Source organism: Notamacropus eugenii, chromosome X, assembly GCF_028372415.1.
Source record: "Notamacropus eugenii isolate mMacEug1 chromosome X, mMacEug1.pri_v2, whole genome shotgun sequence".
Lineage (NCBI taxonomy): Eukaryota > Metazoa > Chordata > Mammalia > Diprotodontia > Macropodidae > Notamacropus > Notamacropus eugenii.
In genome coordinates this window covers 85,671,013-85,697,621 of record NC_092879.1, presented here as the reverse complement: position 1 = coordinate 85,697,621, position 26,609 = coordinate 85,671,013, and the positions used below count along the sequence as shown (strand labels likewise).

The following is a 26,609-nucleotide window of genomic DNA, read 5'->3' as shown; positions in this document are numbered from 1 at the left end:
CCAACAGGAATCCATTGCCTTTTGGTTGACTTAGTACTTTAATTATTTGGTAACTGAAGTATTCCATGACTTTCAGGCATTAATAGAAAAAAATATTGTCCAAAAAATAGACTTTCATAATTGAAAAGTACAAATAACTTAAAGAGTGATCACTGTAATGATCCACCATTATTCTAGAAGACCTAAGATTTAGCAAGGTATCTAGTGGCTCAGTAGATAGAGCACTGGACGTGGAGTCAGGAAGACCTACATTCAAATCCAGTATTGGATGTTTTCTAGCTGTGTGACCCTGTGCAAGAAACTTAACTTCTGATTCCCTGACAGAATGACTCCACTGGAGAAGGAAATGGTAAACTACTCTAGTACCTTGGCCAAGAAAATCTCGAAAGGGTCACAAAAGGTCACATCACTGAAATGACTGAACAACAGCAACAAAAGATTTCGAATGCTGCCTCGCTCCTAACAGATAGATGATGGAATAAACATGCAACATGATGAAGACTTCCGGGCATGGCCGCTGTGGGAATAAGCTTTACTGCGCAGATTGGTTGCAGAGATTTTATTTTTTGTTTTTTTTCCCATGAGAGGGGAGTATAGTTGGGAGGGATAGAAGCAAGGTGCCTATTAACTGAAAAAAAAAAAAGAAATTTCAGTTCGTAAAAAAGAAAAGAAAAACTATTCTTAAAGGCTTCAAATGAGGTCTCTGTTGTTGTATCCCAGGGAGCTGTTCTTGGCCTTGTACTGTTTAACATTTTTATCAATTACTTAGACAAAGGCATACATCACATGCTCATCGTACCCTTTGCTCAAGTAAGGGTAAGAGAAGACAAATTGCTTGGTCCCTTCCCACTCTGACATTCTGTGATTACCATCATGATAATGTGATGGTGCTTTATGTTTTGGAGTTCAGTTATTAGCTACTAGCTTATCCTATTAATATTATTTATAAAATCTCCTGAATGATTAATACTTTGGGTTTTCAGAAAACATGATAGACATGATCCTATACTGGAATATACCTGGAAAACTGGTTTAGCTAGTAGACACAGGGGAAAGAACTGAGGGGATTTAACAGTAAGTTAAAAGTAAAATAAGCTCAGAATCCCCAAGGTATTGGAAGGAATTAGAATTGAATCCTATAAGAGTAAGTGATAGCAAGATACTTGGAAAGAAGGTTTTTTTTTTCTTTCTCATTTTGCTTTTCCATTCTACTGCTTTTCCTACACAGCTTTCTCTACGTTGACATACAGCTAGTAAATGAAAGTTATTTGTCTTTTTTATTTTTTATTAATTTATTTGTTTTCAGTTTTCTGCAATCACTTCTAGAAGTCTTAGATTTTCTTCCCCTCTCTGAGATGGCATACAATCTTATATGGGTTCTAAATATACTTTCTTATTAAACACATTTTCACATGGGTCATGTTGCATAAAAGAATTAAAATGAATGGGATAAACCATGAGAAAAACCAAACCAAAACAAAACATAACACTAGAGAAAACATTCTGCTTCATTCTGCGATCCAGTTCCATAGTTCTTTCTCTGGATGTGGAAGGCATTTTGCCTTGAGACCATTGGGAATTTTTTAAGTCCTTGCATTGCAATGAAGTACTAAGTGTACCAGAAAAATTCGTTGCATACTGTGGTTGTTGCTGTGTACAGAGTTCTCCTGTTTCTGCTCCTTTCACTCAGCATCAGTTCATATAAGTCTTTCCAGGCCTCTCTGAAGTCTTCCTGTTCATCATTTCATGTAGCACAATAGTATTCCATTACATTCATATACCATAATTTATTCAGCTATTACCCCAATTGATGGGCATCCCCTTGATTTCTGGTTTTTGGCCACCACAAAGAGAGCTGCTGTAAATATTTTTGTACATGTGGGACCCTTTCCCATTTTTATGATCTCTTGGGGATACAGTCCTGGAAGTGGAACAGCTGGGTCAAAGGGTATGCACATTTTTGTAGCCCTTTGGGAAGTTATTTGTCCTAATATAATACAATGGAAAGAACACTGGTTTTGAAGAGAGAGGTCCTGGATTCAAATCTTTGCTTTGTCATTTCCTAGCTTTATGACCTTGAGCAAGTCATTTTACCTTTTTTATCACTTTCCTCATCTGCAAAATTAGTGAGTTGGACTGGAGTATCTCTGAGAGCCTTTACAGCTCTAAACTGATTCCTCTGTTCTATGATCCTTTAAAAGAGTAAGACTCTGCAGCATTCTACTCCAATGCAACATCATGGCTTGGAAATTACCAGGGGTTCCTTGAGACCTTATCAGCTGAAGACAAGTTCTGGCAGGTCATGCATATCCGAAGGGCTTTGAATACAGTCACAGCAACATCCTGTGATTGATTTCTGAGAAGTCAGGCTAAGAATGGAGTAGCTCTTCACCAGGAGACTGGCCACTTATGGTTGAAATCTTTAGCCATAGTAACCCATGTACAAAGAAAAGTTCAAAATGATCTTTAATCCTTTCTGTTTATGCACTGACTGAGGCAGGATTACAAAAAGGTTCAAGGGAGTTTAAAAATCACATAGTTTTTAGATAATCTATAAACATTATCTTGTATAGTGGTGCTCTGTGACATTTGTCCAGTGACCAATGAATGGATATATCAGTGGAGGAACTAAACCATAACAATCTTAACGTTATTGTTATAAATCAAACTAGAAAACAAAAAGACACTGCAGCCAAGTGGAAGGATGCTTCACGGGCAAATAAAGGACTTGGCAGAATGGATTTTATCATGCCAACTAAAGGCAGTGAAAAATGTCATTTCATCATCATCTCATATTGCAAAGTTCATGATAGTCATTTAAAAAAATGCTGACAAAATATTTGAAATTTCTGCTCCATTATCTGTTTCAGAGTATGAGGTGATAGAGAAGTTCTGTGACAAGAACTTGACAAGATCATCTGAATCAAATTAAAATGTAGTTTAATAGTGGGTGAGTTCAGTGCAAAGATGGACATGGGGAAAATAATGACAAAATATGTTGAACTAAAAACTAGAGATGACAAAGGCTGTTAGATTTTACAGAAGCCTCTTTCTTACAAATCATGGCTACTTTCTTCAAGAAGATGATTTGAAGATTCTGGCAGTGAGTACTAAATAACAGTCACAAAAAGTGAAATTGATATTTAAAAAGACAGAAAATGACTGTCGATTTGAGAGTCATTTCTCAGTCAACTATGTGTAGTCAGATCACCAACTTTTTAGAACAGAAGTCAAAATCAACGCCAAATTAGAGTAAGTATGATAATAGAGTATCCTATTGAGGGAGCTCCAATCTGACCTGTTAAAATAAATTGTTAATGAAAAAAATGGCAACTAGAGAAAAGAATGAACATTGACATTAACTGTGACCACTTAATGAGGAAGGTTAACCAACACAGAATAATATTTGTTAAAGTCTTAATAGGTTATTTTCACCCATCGCCAACAACTAAACCAAGCATATGTAGAGGAAGTCTGTGCCAGAGGCAATACAATTTTCAGAGTCTTACAGGATTAATTTTCAACATATCTGGAAGTAGAAAAGTATGCCAAATGTATGGGGAACATCTCAGATCTTATTGTTACCAATTAAAAACTGATCAAGAAAAGATCACCAGCTATTGACCCCATGCCTTCTTTCTCATCTCTGCCAAATCTTGATGATAATAATATACACGGATATCAAGCATATCCTTGATGAATATGCAGAAGTGGAGAAGGGTGGAGCCAAGATGGAAGGGTAGCCACCCAGCTGAATTCTCCCAACATTCCCCTCCAAACAACTTTAAAATAACATTACAAATCAAGTTTTGGAGTGGCAGGGACAAAAAAGGTTGGAGTGAGATGTTTTTGTAGCCTAAGAAAACCTAAGAGGTTAGCAGGAGAAATAATTTAAGAATTATTCAGAATTATTAGACTACTCAAGAGCCATGATCAAAGAAAGAGCCTGGACATCATATTTCAAGAAATTATCAAGGAATACTTAGAACGAGGGGCTAGAAAATTTGACATTAAAACATGAAAGAGTAATCATAAGGGACTAAATAAAGTTAAGCATTTTGCTTTCCTATACACATGGGAAGATGACTATGTCATTATTAGGGCAGTTAAAAGGAGTTTACAGAGAGAGAAGACATAGGTGTGAGTTGATTATATTGGAATGAGTTCCAAAAAAATGAAGGGGTGAGAAAGAGATATGCACTTGAGAGAAAGGGGAAGAGAAAGGAAGAATGGGGAAAATTATTTCACATAGAAGAGGTATGTGAAGAAGAACTTTTCTAATGGAGGGGAAATGGGGAGGGTAGTAGTCAGTTTTTGAGTCTCACTCTCATCAGAATTGGTTCAAAGAGGGAAGAATACATTACATACATACATACACACACAGTTGTGTATAGAAATGTGGCTTTCCTGATTGCAAAATAGGAGAGGAAGGGGATAAGAGAAAGGAGGAATGATAAAGGGTAAATAAAAAAGGGTAAAAGGATAAATAAAGGGAAGGCAGTGATTAGAAGCAAAAAAGGTTTTTGAGGAGGGTTAGGATGGAGAGAGAGAGAGAGGGAGAGGAGAGGAGAGGACAGAATAGGAAAATAGGTGGAGGCAAATACAAAATTAGTATTCTTAACTGTAGATTTGAATGGTTCAATTCACCCATAAAATAGAAGTGGATAGCAGAATGGGTTAGAAGTCAGAACCGAACTTTATGTTGTTTACAAGAAACACACTTGAAATAGAATGACACCCACAGAGTTAAAATAAAAGTCTGGAGAAGAATCTGATGTGCTTTAGCTGAAGTAAAAAAAGGAAGGGGTAAAAATCGTGATCTTGGACAAAGCAAAAGGAAAAACTGTCCTAATTAAAAAGAGATGATCAGGGAAATTGCATTATTCTAAAAGGTACCATAGACAATGAAATAATATTAAAAAAAAAAGCAGGTATTTTTTTTCTGATATAGACCTCATTTTCAAAATATATACTGAGTGTAGAACTGAGTCAAATTTATAAAAATAAGAACCATTCCCCAATTAATAAATGGTTAAAGAATATAAACAGGCAGTTTTCAGAAGAAGAAATCCAAACTGTCTATATTCACATGAAAAAGATGCTCTAAATCCCCATTGATTAGAGAAATGAAAATTGAAATAAATCTGAGGTATCACCTTACGCCTATAAGAAATGACAAATTCTTGAGGGGATGAGAGAAAAAAAATAAGTGCACTAATGTGCTGCTGGTGGAATAGTGAAGTGGTCCAGTCATTCTGGAGAACAATTTCGAACTATGTCCAAAAGGATATGCAACTGTTGATACCCTTATAGCCAGAAATATCACTACCAGGTCTGTATTCCAAAGTGATCAAAGAAAAAGGACAAGAACCTATATGTGCAAAAATATTTATAGCAGCTCTTTTTGTGATAGCAAAGAATTGGAGGTATAGGGGATGCTCATCAATTGGTAAGTGACTAAACAAGTTGTGGCATATAACTGTGATGGAATATTATTGTGTTGTGGAAAATGATGAGGGGAGTGGTTTTCAAAAAACATGGCAAGATCTAAACAAACTGATACAAAGTGAAGTGAGAAGGTCATTGTGTGCAGTAACAGAAATGTTTTAATGATGATCAGTTGTGAAAGACTTGGCTACTCTAATCAATACAATAATCTAAGATAATTTCAATAGACTCATTATGAAAAACATACTGTCTACCTCCAAGAGAACACTGATGAACTCTGTGTGCAAATTGAAGTATAATTTCTCCTTTTAATTTTCTTGCTTTTTAAAAAAATATAGCTAATATGGAAATATGTTTTGCATGATTTCACATGTATAATTGTTATCATATTGCTTGCCTTCTCAGTGGGTAGGGGAAGGAGTGAGAGAATTTGGAACTCAAAATATAGAAAGAAAAGAACATTGAAAGTAAATGAATAATAAATTAAAACACTGAAAAAGATGCAAAAATTGAATAGACAGGCTGTGATGTATGACATCCTACAGCTGACCACACCTTCACAGTTGTGTAAGTAACTGACCAGTACAGATTGAGCTGTGCTCATTGTTTGTTGACTAAAATACCCTCTTAATTTGGTGCAGCAAAATGTTGCTTTAATGGTAAAAGATTCCTTGAAAGATGTAACAGCAGATAACTTTATGATTATTAATATCAAATGAGGTTTCACGCATGGAATATGGGCTCATCATAGCTTTTTGTACAGTCATGGAAGATGCTCAACAGATAGTACAAACACAACTGAGATTAGCTACAGCTGGTGAGGTGCTCCAGAGAATCTTGTTTGTGGGTAATTTGTGCTGATTGCATCAGCTGGAGCACTGCAGAGCCTTCCAAGTAAGATCTAAAATGTCTCAAAAGCGTTTGAAATAATATTCCATAAAAGTAAATGGATGAAGAATGCCTGTTGTTCTGAACATGATGTGTAGTTGGATGGACAGCCCATAGTATCTATCCATTTTTACTTCTAGCTTGGACAGATGCTGGACTAAATAGTAAGCTGGGCCCAGAATTGAAGAAGAGGAAGGAAAATAGACCGTATAACTTTGGAAAATTGTCCTGGCCTTTCAGTGACTTTAATAAAGCTCCTTCCTAAAACAAAGTCAGTCTTTGTAACAACTATATTCTTCGTGTAATGCTGCCTGGGTGTCAGTCATGCAATACCTATCTTCAAAGATGTAATGCAACAGTGGAAAAGATTACAGCAAATGTGCTATTACCACTGAAGAGATGTATTGAAGTAAGTGTCAATAATATCATCAGAGAAATGTCTAACTAGAAAAGCAAGTAGGGTCAGTGATATAGTGTAATTGGTATCTTAACAACTTGTTTCTTCTGTTAGTATCTACATAATGTCATTATTCTCTATTTTATATCTCAAGGAAGGGTCCCAGAACATTGACTGAGTTTTCTGTGGAAAGGGATATGAACTAGAGGGACCTATGATGAGAATGAGGGGTTAGGTTGTGATCTGTCCTATTACAAGAATTAAGTCACATTGATAAAATCATAAATCCATTGAATTGGGTATCATATATTTAAAGTAATAAATAGAAATTATAGACCCTATCCTTCAATTTTGTGAAAAGTGAAAATAATGTAAGTTAATTTTTGTTTTTTTGACTGAAAAACTTTGCCTTCCTTTTATCCTTCCTCTCCTTACCCACTCCCTCCGAGATAAGTTTGCATGATTGATAAGGCCTGTTTTACTACATAGGACTCGGGGAAAATAGTGAGTCAGCCCATGGCCACAATGGTGATCAAGAACAGTGTTGAGCTTCTACCCTAGCACTATTGGACAAGGGTAGTAATACTGGATAATTACCTCACAAGGCTATTGTGAATATTAATGAGAAGAGACTGCAAAACATTTCAGGCAACTAAGAGATATGCACTATAGAAATACAAGGAATTACTAAAATGTAGCTTAATTTGTTTTTCCAAGTGTAGTTAAATTTTAATTATTTATGATAATACTTCTGGGGCATCACAGGCAAGATTTGGTTCCTTATAAATGTCGCGACTGAAATTGAGATAATTTGTACCGAAGGAAAAATGAGGAATCAGAATTTGATGAGTGGTAGAGTAGATGACATTTATTTTCAGACCTCTAGACTGTCTTCTATAACTTCCTTTTCTCTTCTTGATTTTCTTTATTCCCCTGGCCCTGCTGTCCAAGGGTCTTTAGGTTAACTGTCTCTTGACTACTTGAGGCCACCATACACTATGAACCCCAAGAGAGTAGTTTCTTGGCCTTCTTGTTCTTCACACAGGACTGCCATCAACTGTCTTCATGTCATTGTGTGGAAATGCTTTCACTCATTGCCTCTTCCTCAACATACCTAGCTTTCCTTGAAGCTCAGCTCAAGTACTATCTTCTACATGAGGCCTTTTCTGACCTCCCCATCTATTAGTGCCCCTTCCCCTAAGATCACATTCATATTTACATATATGTATGTATAAAATATTTATTTTATATATAATCTGCATGTTTATATACATGCATACATGTATTTGTCTCTTTCTCTCTCTGTGTATATCTATATCTGTATATGTCCTGCCTCTATATCTGAGGGACGACTGAGCCTTCCCCTCTTGCCCTGTATCTGAACCCTATTTCATATATTGTCTCTACTAAATAGAATGTGAGCTCCTTGAGAACAGGAATGATCTCAATTTTCTATTTGTATATCCAACATTTAGCAAAGTTCTTGGTATAAACTAGATTCTAAATACTTGTATTTTTAGTCCTGCATATATTTTGCACACACATGCACACACACACGCACACAGGTATACACGCACAAATGAACACACATTTCTACCAACAGACCCACCACCTACATATATCTAGTTAGAAGGTAAGCTTCTTGAGGACAAAGATCGTTTTACTGTGTTATTGTGTCCTCAGTACCTAGCATTTTGTAGTTGCCTTAGAAATACTTGTTAACAAAATAATATTGGTTAGTCGACTTTATAGTCTACTGTCTTGTTAAGTTAATTCCCAGATATATAGTATGTTTAATAATTTTCCAGTAGTATTTCTCTTTTTTATAACCTATTTGAAATTTTTATTGGTGTATATAGAAATGCTAACTATCTGTGTGGATTCTTCTTGGCAGTTTGATATAGTGGATAGAGATCTGGCCATGGATTTAGGAAGATGTAAGCTCAAGATCTGCTTCTGTTACATACTGATTGTGTGACTCTGGGCAGGTAACTTTACTTTTCAGTGATCTAGGTAAATCTCTAATGTTACAGAGAAGGTGCTTCTTGCATTGAGAGTTTCTTCATCAAGGATTTCTGTATACCAATGAAATCAGGTCCAGGCCCTTTCCCCTGTCTTGTATTTTACTATCTTGCTGAAGTTTTCTATTAGTATTTCTTACTGATTGTTTTAGGTGTTCTAAAGAGTGCATCACATTATCTGCAGTGAGAGGTATTTTAGCCTCCCTTTGCCTATCCTTTTTTCTTAAAATGCTTTTAAAATTGTCTTATTGTTATTGTTAGGTTTTTCCAGACTATCAAATAATAATGATGAGAGTGGGAAAAGCTTCTGAAGTTTTCCCATTATATCAAGTACTGGCTCTTGGATTCAATAAATGGTTTCCATTGTATTAAGGAAAATCCTTCCATTCCTATACTTAAAAATTTTTTTTTTAAATGTAACATTCTCTTCAGGGTTTTCCTCTTCTTCAGCTCAGTACTTGCCACTTGTTGGTTGGGTGTCCAGAGAGATACGTACCCTTCACCTTCCCATCCAGGTACCCTGTGGGTCTGTACTCCTAGCACTATAGATCATAACCCTCCCACCAGTGTTGGCTTTAATAGTTAGGCAGAGGACATAATGATCTCAAAGCAAAGGCATTTATTGAATTAACATCATAAGAACTAGAGCTATAAAACTTTTTCCCATATACTTTAGGCACACTCTCCCACAGCTACATACACACAGTTCATACCTTTAGCATGGTATATTCTATGGTCCTTTCCCTTCTGATGGACTTCTCATGCCCTTTGTTCTGGACACATTGTCTCCTTAGGACAACAACTCACAGCCTAATGGGGGAGACAACATGTTAACAACAGTTTACAGATATGATATATATAGGAAAAATTAGAGACAATCACAGAGGGAAGACACTACCATCAAGGGAAATCAGGAAAGACTTCGTGTAAGAGGTGAGATGTTAGCTGGGACTTGAAGGAAACCAGGAAAGCCAGGAGACAGAGATGAGGAGGGAGAGAATTCTAGGTGTGGGGCATAGTCAGTGAAAATGTCAAGTTGGGAGATGGAGTGTCACGTGTGAGGAACAGCAAGGAGACCAGTGTCACTGTATCGAAGAGTATGTGAAGGGGAATAAGTTGTAAGAACACTGTAAAGGTAGGTGGGTGCCAAGTTATAAAAGATTTAAAAAGTCAAAGAGAGGATTATATATTGGATCCAGGAGGGAATAGGGAGTCACTGAACTTATTGAATTGTGGAATGAGCCTGTGACATGATCCAATCTGCACTTAAGGAAGATCAGTTTGATAGCTGACTAGAGGGTGGACTAGTGGGGCAAGCTTTGATGCAGCATATAACAATCATCCAGGTGTATTATGGTGAGAGTTTGAACCAGGGTGAAGGCAATGTCAAAAGAGAGAAGGGGACATACATATATGAGAAATGTTCCAAAGTTAGAATTAACAGGCCTTTGTAGCTGATTAGAGTAAGAGAGAGAGAGAGAGAGAGAGAAGATACCTAAATTGTGAGCCTATTTGGCAGAAAGAATGATGTGTTCTACCCAATTATTGAAAATACAGGAAGAAAGGAAGATTTGGGGGGGAAAATGGTTAATTCAGTTTTGGACATATTGAATTTAATATATCTACAGGACATCCAGTTTGAGATATCCAATAGACATTTGTAGGTATGCGATTGGTGGTTAGGAGATGGGTTAGGACTGGATAAGGAGAACTGAAGATCATTACCATACAGATGGTAATTGAATCTGTGGGACCTGGTGAAATCACTAAGTGAAATAGCATAGAACAGGAAGAGAAAAGGACCAAGGACAGAACTTTAGGGTACACCCATGGTTAGTGGGTTTGACCTGAATGAAAATCCAGCAAAGGAGACTGAGGAGAGGTCAGATGAGTAGGAGAAAAAGCAGGAGAGAGCCATGCCATGAAACTCAGGGAGAAGAGAGTATCAAGAAGATGGTGATCTATAATGTTAAAGGCTGCAGAGAAGACAAGAAGGATGAGGATTTAGAAAAGGCCATTAGATTCAGCCTTTAAGAGATCATTGGGAACTTTGGAAAGAGCAGTGCTAGTTGAATGATAAAATTGGAAGTTAGACTCCAGAGGATTAATAAGAGAGTGAAAGGAAATGAACTGGGGATGCCCATTTTAGATAGCCTCTTCAAGGAAATTTAGCCCCCAAAGGGAGGAGAGATATGGGAGAGTAGTTAGTGAGTATAGACAAATCAAGTAAGGGTTTTTTGATGATGAGGAAGACATGGGCATTTTTGTAGGTTGTAGGTAGACAGCAGTGAGAGATAAATTGAAGATTAGTGAGAAAGCAGGAGTGATAGAAGGGACTGTCTGTTTGAGGAGATGGGATGGGATGGGATGGGGTTACTTGTGCATGTAGAGGGTTTTGCTTTAGCAAGGAGGTGGATCATATCTTGATGAGAGGGAGAGAAGGCTAAAGAAGGAGATAGGTAGGCTGGGCGCATGGATGGCCAGGGTTCACTCCCTCTTAAATCCCAAAGGTCCTCTTTTCTCATAAATTGACAGACTAAGCATACTCTCTGCTGGACGCAATGTCTCCTCCTAGGTGAGAAGTTCCCTGAAGATGCCATTACTTTGGACAGTCTTTTAGATAGCTGAAGACTAGCCATCTTCTAATTCCATCAAGCTTGACTAAGAACTTCTAACAAAGGCTGACATATTATGGACTTGATTTAAGTCCATATTACCTTTTAGTCTCCATTGTATGTTCTTTACTTTCTGGGGACTTGGAGGAAATCAATTGATCAGTACTGTTGTGCTGAACTATCTCACACTACACTAAGCAAATGGGCATTGCATCCTGTCAAAGCAAATGGTTTTTTATTGTTCTTATTGTTAATGAGATATGATCGTAAGCTGTTTTCCTAAAATTGAAACTTCTTCACTTTCCTAGTTAATTTACTAGATAAAAATAAATTTGATCATAAAAATAAATTTTAATCTCTTTTGTGCTACTTTCCATTTTAATTTAATTTTAGCAATTATATTTCTGTTTAGGTATTTGTTAATGATATCCATCTATTGTTCTTTCTCTGGCATGTTCTGTGGTTTGAGGATAAGAACCTTATTTATTTCGTAGAAAGAAGTGACTAGAGAGCTGTCTTTATTTTTGAAAACAAACTACATAACATTGAAGTTGTTTATTCTTTGAATGTTCTATGGAATTCACTCATGAATTAATCAAGACCATATTTCTTTTTAACATGGTGATTTGTGAATGGTCTGTCCAATCATTTTCATGATATTATATTATTTTGAATTTCTATTTCTTGCTTTGTCAGTTTGGGTATTTTATATTAATCTATGACTTTTACATACTCAGATTTGCTGTCATATGATCAGTCATAGTATTCCCTAAAAATTAGTTTATTTTTTCATTTTTTAACTTTAATAATTTGGTTTATCTCCCCTTAGTTTTGGTTAATGTAGCTAATGATTTATTGATTTCATTGGTCTTTTACAAAGTCCAGCTCTTTGATTAGTCATATGTTCTTTGATTTTCAGTGCTTATAATTTCCCCTTTGATCTTATTTAGCCATCTCATTTCTTCTTATTTTAGACTTCTTAATTTTTTCAATTGCAGTCCCAATTCATTAATCTTCTCTTTTACTTTTGATAATCTTTAATTATATTATTTTAGGCAAATAGTTTGCCTCTAAGAACATTTTAGCTGCATTCCATAAATTTTGGTATTATTACTATCATCATCATCATTAGCTTTGATAGAATTCTTTTTGTTTCTATAAATTGATGAACATTATTGGAGACAAGATAACCTTCATATACCTTCTTCTTCTATATTTTAGAATTTGGTGATTCTTGGAATAGTAGCTTCTTTATCGTATTGTGTTTTATATATGTAGTTTCATTCTCACCTCAAACTTCTTCCTCAGTTTCCATGTATTTGCAAGGCTACTTTTTTTGGCAGGGATAATAACATAAACTTTGCTTAGTAATTTATTTACTAGATGTCATACTTCTCTTTTTTAAACCAAGTTTTTCTCCCTCCCTGGGTAATTCCTCAAAATGAGATATCAAGATGAGAAAGGTAGCAAGTAGCAGCGGTGGTATTTGAACCCAGGTCTTCTGACTCCAAAACGATCATACTTTCCACTGTACCACTCTGCTTGTATGGCATTGAATCTCTCTCTTTTCCCCATTATATGAGTACTCTATGTACCAGAGCACTGGGCCTGGAATCAGGAAAACTTGAGTTCAAATCCAGTTTCAGATACTAGCTGTGTAACTCTCAGCAAGGCACTGAACTTCTACCTCAATGCCTTCATCTGTTAAATTGAAGTAATAACACCTACCTCCCAGAGTTGTTATCAGGATAAAATTAGATATTTATTAAGTAATTTGAAAATAGAGTGCTGTATATACAGTAATAATTATTGTTATAACTGGTAGTAGTAAAAACATTATTATTACTACTATTATTATATAACATATTTAACTAATGATCATTCAGGTCCTACTTGACCCTCTCTAATGACAGGAATAGCACCATACATGATGACCTTTCCATTTTTAGGCAGCTGTAATTGTTAGGAAAAATCACTTATATTGGATCCAAATTAGCTTAGATTTATTCACAGTATGAATTCTTATCACTGTCCTAGCTCTGTCTTGGGAAGTCACCGAGAGCTCTGGTCCCTCTTCCCCATGGCATACTTCAATAAGCCAGTATGGCTGTGATCTCATCAGGTGGGTCTTCTTTCCATAAGTACAAATTACAATCCACCTACACCTTGTCCTGAGCAAATCCTGTCCATGCTCCTTCCATAAATGCTCTACAAAATATGTACCCAGTGCACTATTCCTGTAGATAGTTTAATATTCTTTGGATAGCAACACAAAGCTCTTACTGTCCATCCCTTGTATGTGACTCTTTTTGTAATTATGTGTGTCCTCAACAATATCTTTTATGTCATTGTTTGTTTTTAATGAGTATTTCACACTCTTAACTTCAATTAACGTAACTACCAAGATGATCTACTGCCCTGATACTTTTACCAAGTGAGAAAACATTTTTGATTGAACTTCAGAATCAACAAAAGGTATAAAATTGATGTGAATAATTTTGAAACATTTGTATTGAATCAGTCATTCAGAGACATCAGAAATATGGGGAAAATACTTACTACCATTGAAAGAAATTAACCATTTCTGGCCATTAGGTGAATTGACAAGAGACTACAAATCAAGTGTATTGGGGTTAGTTAAAGAAGATTAGTCATACCCTCTGGGTCTTGCATTAAAAAAAACCACAACAGTCCATAATCTACTATTCCAAAATAGCAGGCCATTTCAGTGGTGGAAGACTTCCCAGAAAGCACTTGATAGGGCATTGCTTGATAGCAAGTGGTGAGTATCTCCTTCTCATGCCCCCTACCAGAGGAAGACCTTCTGTAAACTTTATAAGATTTGGACTTCCTATTAGTGCTGATAAGAAAGCTGACACAATAGCAGTGACTAATGATGTACCTTAGACTCTGTATGTCCCAGGCTTGTGTTTGTATGCTCTACCTTTTCAGTAAGTATCACTGCAGAAACATCTAGTTGACTTTTTGCTGGTTGACTGGGGAAATGTTGTTGAGTCATATCAGTTGTGTCCAACTCATCATGACCCCATTTGGGGTTTTCTTGCCAAAAACACTGGAGTGTTTGGCTATTTCCTTCTACAGGTCATTTTACAGATGAGGAAACTGAAGGAAACAGGGTTAAATGACTTGCCCAGGGTCACCCAGCCAGTAAGTGTCTGAGGCCTGATTTGAAGTCAGGAAGATGAGTCTTCCTGATTCCAGGCCTAGTGCTCTATCCACTGTGCCACCTAGGTAACCTGGGAGAAAACAACTGGTTAAATGATATTGGAGAACACACTAGATGGAAGCTTCTAAGTGGCAGTATTAGAAAACACAAACCCGCAGGTTTACGCTGTCAGCTTCCCTCTGGGGAACCAATTTGCCTCTGGGAGTTGGCAAATAGCCCCAGAAGGGGTGCTGCAGAGTTATTGTTGGTAATGTCAAATAGCCTGCTTTGTCCCTGCTCTTTGTCTTACCTCTGGTGCTCATCTTTCAGAAATGGTTGTGTTCCTTAATTTGTAGCCAGCTAGGGTTACCAGGAGAATGCTGGTATTGTGCTTTCAGCTGGAAGATGGAAACCTCATCTTTATCCTTTTTTCTCCTTTAGCCTTTTAATTTGGTGTTAATTTTTCCCTTCCTTTTAATGGTTGCTATATTAGTAACCATTGATTTCTTATGTGATAAGATATAATCAGTTTCATTTTTATCACTGTTTGGTGATTATGTCATTAACAATATAGAATCATGAGGTATCTGAGATAACTATAAGCCTTTGATGTGTCCCTAATCATAAATCTTCTTTTCCAAAATATTTTTAGCTGTCTTTCCCTTTGCATTCAGGTTGCTGAGTTTCAGAATAAATGTTGACTTGTTTTGAAGTATCTTGCCTAGTCCTGTGTAGCCTTTTTCTGTTCCTTTGTTGGAGATATTATTCTATTTGCTAGTGTAACCTCTCTACAAATTAGTTAGGCTGTTCCTCAGAAAGCAGTGGTACTTTATTGCCAGGGCATCATGCGATGCTCTTTCATTTTGGTAGAATCTAAGTTTGTTTTCCTCTGGCCTTTGAGACCCCAAATCACCTGTGCTTCCCCAATGAAGCACCTGAATGGGACTTTTTATAGGTCTTCACTTGGTAATCATCTAAAATGTATGATGACTTCCAATGTGTGATACCTGACTGTTGTTTTCTGTAAGCTTAACAATCCATGTTTCTTCATTCAATCCTTATGTGGTAAGTTCTCTTCTCTCCACATCATTTCAATGACCTTCCTCTGGAAGTGTGCAGATTGTCAACCTCCCTCTTAAGTGATATCAGCTAGGATTAAGACTTAAAGGAAGGCACCTAGGTGACATAGTGGATGAGCACTAGACGGTAGTCAGAAATGCCTGTGTTCAAATCCTACCTCAGACATTCACTGGCTTTGTGAACTTGGGTAAATTACTTAACCTCTCTCAACCTAATTTCCCTCATTTGCAAAAAGACATTAATAGCACTTGCTTCACACAGGGCTATTGTGGGGATCAAATGAGACAAAAATCTTTAAAGCACTTTGCAAACCTTTAAGTTATTTATAAATGCTAGCTATTATGTGTTATTGTTATTAAAGAAAGACTGAGTATAAAGTGTTTGGTTGGTGGTTGGTGGAAAGGATCAACAAATAGGAATCAAATATTAATTGACTCAGTCTGAGCCTCCCTTAATGGTTAATAGTCAATATGTTTTATCATCCTGACTGTTCATCATATATATAGTCTGTACCATTATATTTTGATCCTTGCTTGTACTCAACTTAGTATTTAATCCTCTTATCTTCTTTTTGTGTTTCCTCTCTTTTGCTGATAAAACTATAAGATTCTTGACGATAAGCAACGTGGAATATATTTATTTTTCTATAACCAACAAAGAAGACTATCATATTTGTAGTACTCGAGACTTGTTACATTAAATGGGCTAGAGAGTTTGCCTTTATATCACCTTACTTCATGGCTTAAAACTGTGAGTCAGGGATTTAAAATATGATCTCCCTAGAAATAAATCCCACTGTCATTGCCTATCCAAAAGTTTCACCATTAGAAGTTTCTTTTTCTAAGCAGAAGTAAGACTTGTTTTCCATTGAGAACATGAGCTTGTCTACCAAACAGAAAGAAACTTATTTCTGCCTCAAATTAGGACACTAGAGTCTCAAAGAACCCCGAGTTCTGCATCGAGTGTTTTAACACAGCTAACATATAGACAACAAGCTCTTTCCTGGTATTGCCAGCCCCCTGGGGCAGGGAGTGTGTCATCTCTGTGATATCCAGCAATAATAGTCCTTCCTTGTTGAATGTTGTGCCAGGCACCTTGTGCATGCTCAATAAGTGTTTGGTGAATTGAAGACAGGAACCTGGAGAGGCATTAAGGAAGCAGTGGAACCTCATGGGTCTGTTCAAATTGGTTACCTCGCTATTTGAATGAGCTTGTTTACATAAAAAGTTGGATATTTCCTGAACTCTGCCAACTGTTTAGTCAAGTTCCTCTACCAACACTCCATTGCACTTTCAAAGTTACATTTCTTTGAGCATTTCTTCCTTTTCTCATGTCGTGGGAGGCAATTTTTAGTTTGCTGTTTGGTTTGCTCAGAGAATGTAGCTTGTTTTGATGCTTAGAGTTCACTTTCTCTTTCTCCTTTGGTTTCTTTTATCAGAGTAACATACTCTCAGAGGTGGAATCTCGGTGGCCATCTATTACAACCTACACTCACTTAAGAATCCCTTCTGTGATATACCTGAGAAGGGGTCATACAGTCTCATCTTCGAGACCCCCAACGAGAAAGAACTCACCAGTTCTTGAGTATCCCATTTCACTTTGCAAGATCTCTAATTATAAGGACATTTGTTGATTACATGAAGCCCAAAGTTACCTTTTTCTAACCTCTATGCATTTGTCCCAGTTTGCCCTGTGGGACCAAGTAGAACAGATGCAATCCTTTTTTTACATTGCAGCTTTCCAAATCTTTGAAGACAGCGATCATCACTGCTGCTTCCTGCACCATCTTCTTTACTCAGACCAAATGTGTCCTGTTTCTTCAGCAGTTTCCATCCACTCATCACTCTCATCTTGATATCCTTCACTTTGTTAATAGCAATCCTAGAAACAAAGTAGATTCTAAATTGTAGTTTATCTCTCCTCATAAATCATCAGTATTTCTGTATATTACTGACAAAACTCAGCAGGAAGAGATGGAGAAATTCCATTTAAAATAACTGCAGATAATATAAAATACTTGGGAGTCTACTTGCCAAGACAGACACAGGGCCTATATGAACACAATTAACAAAACAGTTTTTCACACAAATAAGGACATCTAAACAATTGGAAATATATTACTTACTCATAGGTAGGCCAAGCTAATATAATAAAAATGATAATACTTCTAAATCAATTTACTTATTCAGTGCCATACAAATAAAACTATCAAAAATTATTTTATAGAACTAGAAAAATAGTAACAGAATCCATCTGGAGGGACAAAAAGTCAAGATTATCAAGGAAATCAATAAAAAAGTGAAGGAAAGTGGCCTAGCAATACCAGATCTCAAACCCTACTACATAGCTATCTGGTACTAGATAACAAATAGGGTGGTTAATCAATGGAACAGATTAGCTACACAATATACAAAAGTATATGACCACAGTAACTACGTGTTTGATAAATCCAAAGACCCAAATGCTATTGGGGCAAGAACTCACTATGTGACAAACACTGCTAGGAAAACAGTAAAACAATCTGGGAGAAAGTAGGCATAAACCAAAATCTCACACTGTATGCCAAGATAAGCTTAAAATGGCAATATGATTTAGACATAAAGGGTGATATCTTAAACAAATTAGGGGAGCAAGGAGAAAGTACTTGTCAAATATAAAGATGAGGGAAGAATTTATGACTAAACAAAAGATAGAGAAGACCACAGGAAGTAAAATGGATAATTTTGATTACATACTATTTAAAACTTTTTACACAAACAAAGCTATGCAGCCAAAATTAAAAGAAAAGCTGGAAAATGGAGGGAAAATTATAACACGTTTCTCTGATAAAGGTCTCATTTCTCAGATATGTTAGGAAGTGAACCAAATTTATAAAAATAAGATACGTTCCTCAATTGATAAATGGTCAAAGGATATGAATAGGCAGTTTTCAAAGCAAGGAATCAAAGTTATCAATAGTCATATAAAAATGCTTGAAATTGTCATTGATTAAAGATATGCAAATTGTTGTTCATCCATCATTTTCAAAGAGGACCAATGACATCGTGGAGTGATGAGTTACGTATGAATTGGATTTAAGTAAAACAAAGTTGTGCAAAGTCATCAACCCGACTCCCTCTTCCTAAGTCATTGAAATCTAGTGGCAAAAAAAAAAAAAGGTCAAGATGACAAGCAATGGCCCGGGATGCAATGAATAGATGACCTTCATGTCTTTGATGCCTGACTAAGCTCTAAGTGCTCCATGGTACCTCAGCCACCTTCATGGTGTTGGAAAAATTGTTCACATCTGGCCATTCTGCCAGGGGAAATCTTCACATGTTTGGGGTAGACATACCCCTAATTTGCTGACAAGTTTGAGGTCTATCAGTTACACTCAACCTGGTTTAGCCTGTCTGCTGAGACAATTTACCAGGGTGTGGCCACTGTGCAAGCTACAGCTTCTTGGAGCCAAAGGTGCACTGGTGAATGATAAACCATGACAGGGACTCAGGAATCCCTCATACCAGAGGTGCTAGTTCTCACTGAATGCACCATACACCCTCAGTTTTGTGTATCTTCACTTGGCAACACTGTCTCCTCAATAACCAGGGACATACTCATTTGGTTCAATGTCATAATTTATGTGAATTTCTCAGCAAAACTAGCCATTTGAGGAGAAAGTTAAATTTCATTTGTGACTTTAAAAAACTCTATAATATACCTGATTAAATATTATAAAAGAGTTAAATACCTAATATTTAAGTCTCTAGGGTTTTATAATCCTTCCTTATTACCTCTTTTAAAGGGTAATGGAATCTATGCCTGATGGCATGTGCATGGTGACCATTTGCAACACAAAAAAGTCTATTTTTTAAACAACTATTTTCTTCAGTGAGCTTTTGAACCTCCTTTTCCATTTGGCCAATTGTGCCTTTTAAAGCATTCTTCCTCTCATTGACTTTTTGGACCTCTTTTGCCATTTGGGTTAGTTTATTTTTAAAGATGTTATTTTCTTCAGCATTTTTTTGGTCTCCTTTAGCAAGCTGTTGACTCACTTTTCATGATTTTCTTACATTGCTCTCATTTCTCTTCCCAATTTTTCCTCCACCCCTGTTATTTGTTTTTCAAAATCTGTTTTGAGCTCTTCCATAGCCTGAGACTATTGCATTTTTTTTTGGAGGTTTTAAATGTAGAAGCCTTGACTTTGATGTCTTCCTCTGATGGTATGCTTTGTTCTTCCTCATCTTGAAAGGATGGAAGGAAATACCTTTTCACCAAGAAAGTAACCTTCTATAATCTTATTTTCCCCCTTTTTTGGGCATATTCCCAGCCAGTTACTTGACTTTTGAGTCCTTTGTCAAGTGGAGGGTATACTAGCCTAGGCTTCAGAGGTTTTGTGCAGCTGTTCTCTGAGATATCGCTAGGGACCTGTAAGTTCTCAGTTCCTCCAAGGTGGCACAATCAAGGGAGAGGAGTTTACTCCTCTTCTGGCCTGCGATCTGGTCTGTGAGCAACCACAAGCACTCTTTTCTGACCTGGAACTGGGAGTAGAATTCCCTCTCCAAAGCCCCCACCAGTTCTGCCTTGCCAGTGCTCCTCCTCACCCCAGGACTGCCTCTCAGGACTGAGACTCAGATCAGCTGCTGGATTTCTCCAGGGTCTTTAGGCCGAGGGCTCCAAAAGTGGATCCTGCTACTACAATGGCTGCCTTTCCTCCTGGGTTGGGGGCTAAGGCCAGACCTCACTCCCTTCTCACCCAGGTGAAAGAGCTTTTTTACTGACCTTTGAAGCTGTCTTTGACATTTGTAGGCTGAGAAATCTGAGAACCTCAGCTACCCATGATTCAGCCCTGGAGCCTCCTCCAGTCCAGTCCAGTCCTGTCCATGCCACGTGGTCCATGCTGGGCTGTGCTCTGCTCCAAGCCTGGTGCAATAGACCTTTCCTGTCAGCCTTCCAGGCTGTCTTGGGCTGGAAATCTGTTTCACTCTGTCATTTTGTGGCTTCAGCTGCTCTAGAATTCGTTTAGAGTCATTTTTTTTACAGGTATTTTATGGGCTATGGGGGGAAAGCTAGAGCAGATCTGTCCTTCTACTCCGCCATCTTGGCTCTGCCCCAAAAGTCTATTTTTTAAAAGTATTTTATATAAGGTGGTGATAATCTGTGGAAATTTTTGTGTTTCACATGAAGAAACTGTAAATATTTCCAAGTAATAGAAAATTAATCTACTGAATAGATTAGGGGGAGATCAAGTGATTCAAAAGATTCTATTTTTGGTTTATCTTAGGTGCTGTAAAAAGTTTTAAAACTGATTTTCTGAGGGAAAGATGATTATTCTAATAATTTTGAATGTCCAACTCTTGCAATCATCCAGTAATACTTTACTCCTTATGTAAACTCTCTGAAATTCATATTTTGTACTAAGAAGTTGTTTGGTTTCTACATTCAGATCCCCCAGCTGAACTTGGAATATTTTGATTCCGTTGAGTGTCTCATCAGGGAGGTTGGCACTGATTAGATACCAAAAGAACATCAGCATGTAAGTAAACTTCCTTCCTTTATCATCATAGTAAATGAAGATGTAGCCTGTTGCAGTATATACTGTTTCATCTAATTCAGCAGCAGCTACATTCTTATGGTTGTCACACAGTGAAGCAACATTTTCCTTCAATATTTTGAGTGATGAGCTCTTTTCGAGGATCAAATTTACCCTGCTTTGCTTCCTCAGAGAACTCAGAAATGCTGAACTCCTAGGTGAAACATAGACTTGAATATGGAGCTAGAGCAGGGTGTTGAATAGCACCATATACATCACCTTCCAGGGCAGAGAGGAGAACTATTGCTTTTTCAGGGGAGCAGGGGACCTGCTCTCAGTTCAAGGGCTGAGAGGGGTACTAGCATTTGAGGCTGCAGGGAGCAGGGGCTCTCCCTAGACCAGAGTTCAGACCAAGAGAAAAGTGATCATACCTCTCTCAGCACAGAGCTCTTGGAAGCACAGAAGGCTTGCACTACTCCATAACTAACTCTCAATACAGGAGAACAAAAAAGTCTAAAGTTCAGAGTAGTTCTTCTTCACCCTCAGGTCAGCAGAACCCAACTTTAGCATAAAGTTCAAAATCAAGAAATAGATTGGAAAAAATGAGGAAACAACAGCAAAAGAACCAGACTATACAAAGCTACCATAGTGACACAAACTCAGAAGAAGACAACAATGTGAAAATTGTTATAGGCAGAGCCTCAAAGAAAAATTCAAATTAAAAACAAGCCCCAGAAGAATTCTTGGAAGAACTAACAAAAGAAATGAGGGATAAAGGAAAAAATTGAGAAAAAAATGAGAATGATGTAAGAAACTTATGAAGGTACAATTGATAGTTTGTTAAAAAAATTCACTGAAGAAAATAATTTCTTAGAAATTAGAATTGGGCAAGTGGAAGATAATGACTCCATGAGAAATTGAAATAATCCACTGATCACATTGTGAAAGAGATCCCAAAATCAAAACTTTGAGGAGTATTTTTCAGAGTGCTCAGGTCAAGGAGAAATTATTGCAGGCAGCCAGAAAGAAACCATTCAAATATCAAAGATGTTATACTTGTATCTTAGACTTGACTGTAGAGTGTACTAGGTGTCTTTAGGCACATGATGAAGTGCCAGCAGCTATCTTCATGCCATAACTATGACCAGGATCCAGAGGCCAGTGAAGTAGAGCAGTCTTCCCAAGGTCTGATCTTTCTACTCCAAGACTTTCAGCCATATGCAGCCAGATCAGAGGGAAAAAAATTCACTTAGATATTTTTCCCCTTCTGACATCTCTGGACACTTAACTTTCTGTCAAACCTCCTCCTGTCCATAATATGTAACCCTGGAGTTCTTTTTCACCTGGACAAAGTTAAAATTTTCCACTTTAAAAGGGTGTGCCTCTGGTCACCCATTCTTAAACACCAGTACTACTGTTCTTTGCAAATTGTGGGGGCAGGGAAGCAAGGATCAGTTGGAAGCTGTCTTTTTTAGCCAGGATGGTAAGGTTTTTAAAAATTTTATTTTTTTAAGCTTGTATTTTAGGGTTGATTTAAACAGTCTTTTTTCAAAGTCTACAGTTTTAGAGTTTTGTTGTTAAGTTAATAATAGATTAAGTTAAATTTTAGGGATTTTTAAAATTTTATTTTATAATGTTCTTTATGACTATTCAACATGTTTGCCTTAAAAAATAAATTCCCTGGATGCATACATCAATGAAAAGTGCTATCCACATGTCTGTGGAATGATAGAAATGCCTAAAACTTGCACATTTACTGAATATTACCACCAAAATTAAAAATGAAGAACCCAATGCCACTTCTGTCTTCTAAGTATTTTGTACTAATGGTTTGGTTTTTTTCCTTTTGCTCAGAGAAGGAAAGAAATGAGCCTTTATTAAATGCCTACGATGTGCCAGGCACTGTGCTAAGATCTTTACAAATAATATCCAATTTGATCCCTGTTGAAGTTCTATTTGTATTCCATCTATCTTCTCCATACCTTGGTGCAGCATGGCCCTTATTTTATTCCTTCTGCACCCTTGTCTCTTAGAATATCTAGCTCTCTTCAGAGCCTGGTTAAAATGCCACTTACTATGCGAGGCTTTTCCTGTTTCTCACCCCTTGCCCCCATACTTATGCATCCTCTCAACTGAAAAATTTTCTATTTATTACATGTGTGCGTGTGAATGCTTGAAATGAATTATTAAGTTCCCAAGAAAGGTTTGTACATATATCTCATTTGTTTATAGGTAATAGTAATGTGTAGGTTATCAGATAATTTAGTTGCAAACTTTTTATATGATTCTAACAGTGATGTATGACTGTAAGCCATGCAATATTACAATCTCTGAAGAATTTAAAATGAGCATCGTTCATTGGGGATACTGGGGAGTTATGAGCAGGTTCTAATGTATCACAAATAAGGTGTTAAGGAGAAGTAGAGTAAAGGATATCTTTAAAGAAATGAATAAATAGCCAAGAAGTTGGGCTGGTCAGTTGTCAAGAGTGAGGGATGAATGAATGAATGAATGAATGAATGAATGAATGAATGAATGAATGAATTAGTGAATGGATGAATGAAAAATAGTTGTTAAATACCTAATTTATGCTCGTAGAATACTCATACAGGCATGAGATAATCTCTGTCTCAGTTTCAAGGAGCTTGTTTTGTTGCTTCATCATTTTCAGTCATGCTCAACTCTCCATGAACCCATTTGGGGTTTTCCTGGCAAAGATACTGGAATGCTTTGCCATTTTCTTCTCCAGCTCATTTTACCGATAAGGAAACTGAGGCAAACTGACTTGCCCAGGGACACACAACTATTTAATGTCTGAGATCACATTTGAACTCAGGTCTTCCTGCCTCCAGGCTTAGCATTCTATCCATTGTGCCACTTAGCCAACCTTGTAGCTAATAGGAAGGCCAATACACAGAGGAGTGGTGGCCAGGGAAAGGAGTTATGTTCTGGGGAACTACAGGAAAGCCGATTGTCACAACCTTTCCAAGAGCAACCAGTTTTTCTTTAATGACTGTCCTTAGAGCAAGAGATGGAGTTAATGAGATGGTGGGTCTATCAGCGAATCGTAAAGCACTTTGCTTCTGCTTTTTGTTACTAAATCAGCCTTTCTCTTCGAGGATTTGGGGCTGTCATCTTGTGCATGCAAATGAATCAAACATATAAGGGTATGTGCATAAGATGAATAGTTTAGCAATAAAAGAAATCGTCTCCATCTATCCTTTAAGTTTTACAAGATCTGCTTGAAGGAGCACCACTTACTTCTACAATTTTGAAACTTGAATTGTTTACCTGATCTTTAAAAAAATATAGATGAAGTTGTTTTCCCCCTGGGGCAATCAACTCAGTCTCTCAACTGTTTCATATGTTGAGAAGTAATAAAGGTAATTTACTTTCCCTAGGACAGAAGTAGGAGACATACTTCCACTTCCTCTGCCATCTTTCTTCTTCCCTATCCCTGGTCCTCTGCCCTCCTTCTTTCTCCCATGGCTTCAAGGCTGCATTATCACAGTGTTTTTCTCCCCTTCCACCATGTGCCCAGATGTCTAGACCAGCTGGGCTTGCTTTAAGTATCTGAAACTGGAGCATTACAAAAATGTAGGAAAGTGGGGAACTACATCTGGAGCATGCCTGGGATTAATGTGAGACCATCCATAACTACCTATGGAGTTTAGAAAGTCTGATTCCCTTTTTGACACTTTATTTTCTTCTTTGAGCACAGGAAGCCGTTCCCCATAAACCCTCGTCTCTTTGACAGTCCAATACGTTTCAGCCATGATTCCAGATTGAATTCTTTTATTATTTTCTCAAGTGAATTAGGTGCCTGGTTGACAGCAGTGGAAAGTGAAGTGTTCTGTCTCTCTCACATATCACAAATTCTACTGCAGAGTCTTTCCAGCAGGATCCTATAACAAACCTGAAGAGATCTATTCCAGCTGTGTTGTGCCTTTTTCCTTCACTGTTCCTTTCTTATCACTAGCTTTTCTTTTGAAAATTCTAAATAGACTTGTAATTACTACCAATTTAATATAGAGCTGTATAAAGAAATATATAGGTACTATTGTGAAGAGTGGAGCAGCTTGAAATTTGACTGGTGTTATCAGATAATTTAGGATTAACCATCTGAAATCGTTTTGACTTTGAATATGATCATGGAGAGTATTGAATTCCATATCACGAACTCGTTCTCAAATCATCAGGCTCAAACAAACAGAAGGCATGGCTGTTCTATTAGTAGTGCTTAGAGGAGGGAAGAGCTGTACCTTTTCATGTTGTTGCTATTTATTTTTTACCATTTTATAGTTTATTCCTCCCAAGCAAAAAGTTCTGGTCTTACAGATCACTTCAGTGATCAATAACCGGATTCACAGATTCCAGTGTTTTCTCTTGTTTTTTTTTTTTCCCCAGCTCTGCTCTTTCTTCATGTTGCAATGTCTCCTAAGAACTTAATTTTATATTGCCAGTTATAATGTTGTAATTTCCATACGGTTATGTAATAAAACAGTGTACTGAGGAATATCCTATCTTATTCTTTTGAGAGAATTATAGAAGTTCCATGTTTGAAGTTTTCACAGTAATTATGGAAAATGAGCTAGAGTGTTACTTTTAAGACTTCTCCTTATTTTCTGGAACTCTATGGCAAGTATTTCTCACAGTACCAAGGGATCAACTCTAATATCCAAAGAATATTGGTTGCATTTAATTGGAGCTGGGCTTTTTCCACTTCTATTAAACAGTAACTCAGTACTAATCCAAATAAAATATGTGCCCTGATAATGAAAAAGAATGTGACTCCTAACCCTTCAGGCCAGTAATATGGATCATATTCAGTGACCCCGCATCACCTTTGATGAAATAAGAAATACTGTTAAAATATAGAGAGATGGAAATAATTAAAATCTTCAAGATAATATATACATATATTATTTACATTTAATTATATATTTATGTATTATATACATGTGTATACATGTATCTGTATATATGTGTGTATGTGTATATATGTGTAGAAATGTATGCAGGTATGTGTACAAGTGTGTGTATATGTGTATTCTTTTACTAATTGTATTCTTTTTTAAATTCTTTTACTAAAGTTCAATTCCAGTGAAGATCCTGGGCTTTTGAAAGCTAAGTCAGTGAAGTCTAAGTGTCAGAAAGTTCTATCAAGTTGGAAAGACTTGAAATATTGGCTCAGAAACAGTCTGTGTATCTTTTACTCTGGGACCAGCCTAGCTAAGTTCAGAAAGTCTCAGGCTCAGATTGATTGTCAGATAAATAATTTTAACCATAGCAAGTCATGAAGCAGTTTTTTAGGAGAGCACTTGGACTGTCTACTTCTGATCCCTTGACCTCGTCATCACCATGTGACTAGCCCATTGTCTCTTCCTGTTATACATTCACCTGAAGACGTCTTTAAATTCTGTTCTTTGAAGTTCTTCATTGGATATATGTTCCAGGCTGCTCACACCCATCATACATCTTT

General features: G+C 36.9%; 1 pseudogene; it reads left to right on the top strand.

Moving 5' to 3' along the window:
* The window catches only part of LOC140515475 (WD repeat-containing protein 82 pseudogene), a 445,535-nt pseudogene that overhangs the window by 94,867 nt on the left and 324,059 nt on the right, over nucleotides 1–26,609 (top strand).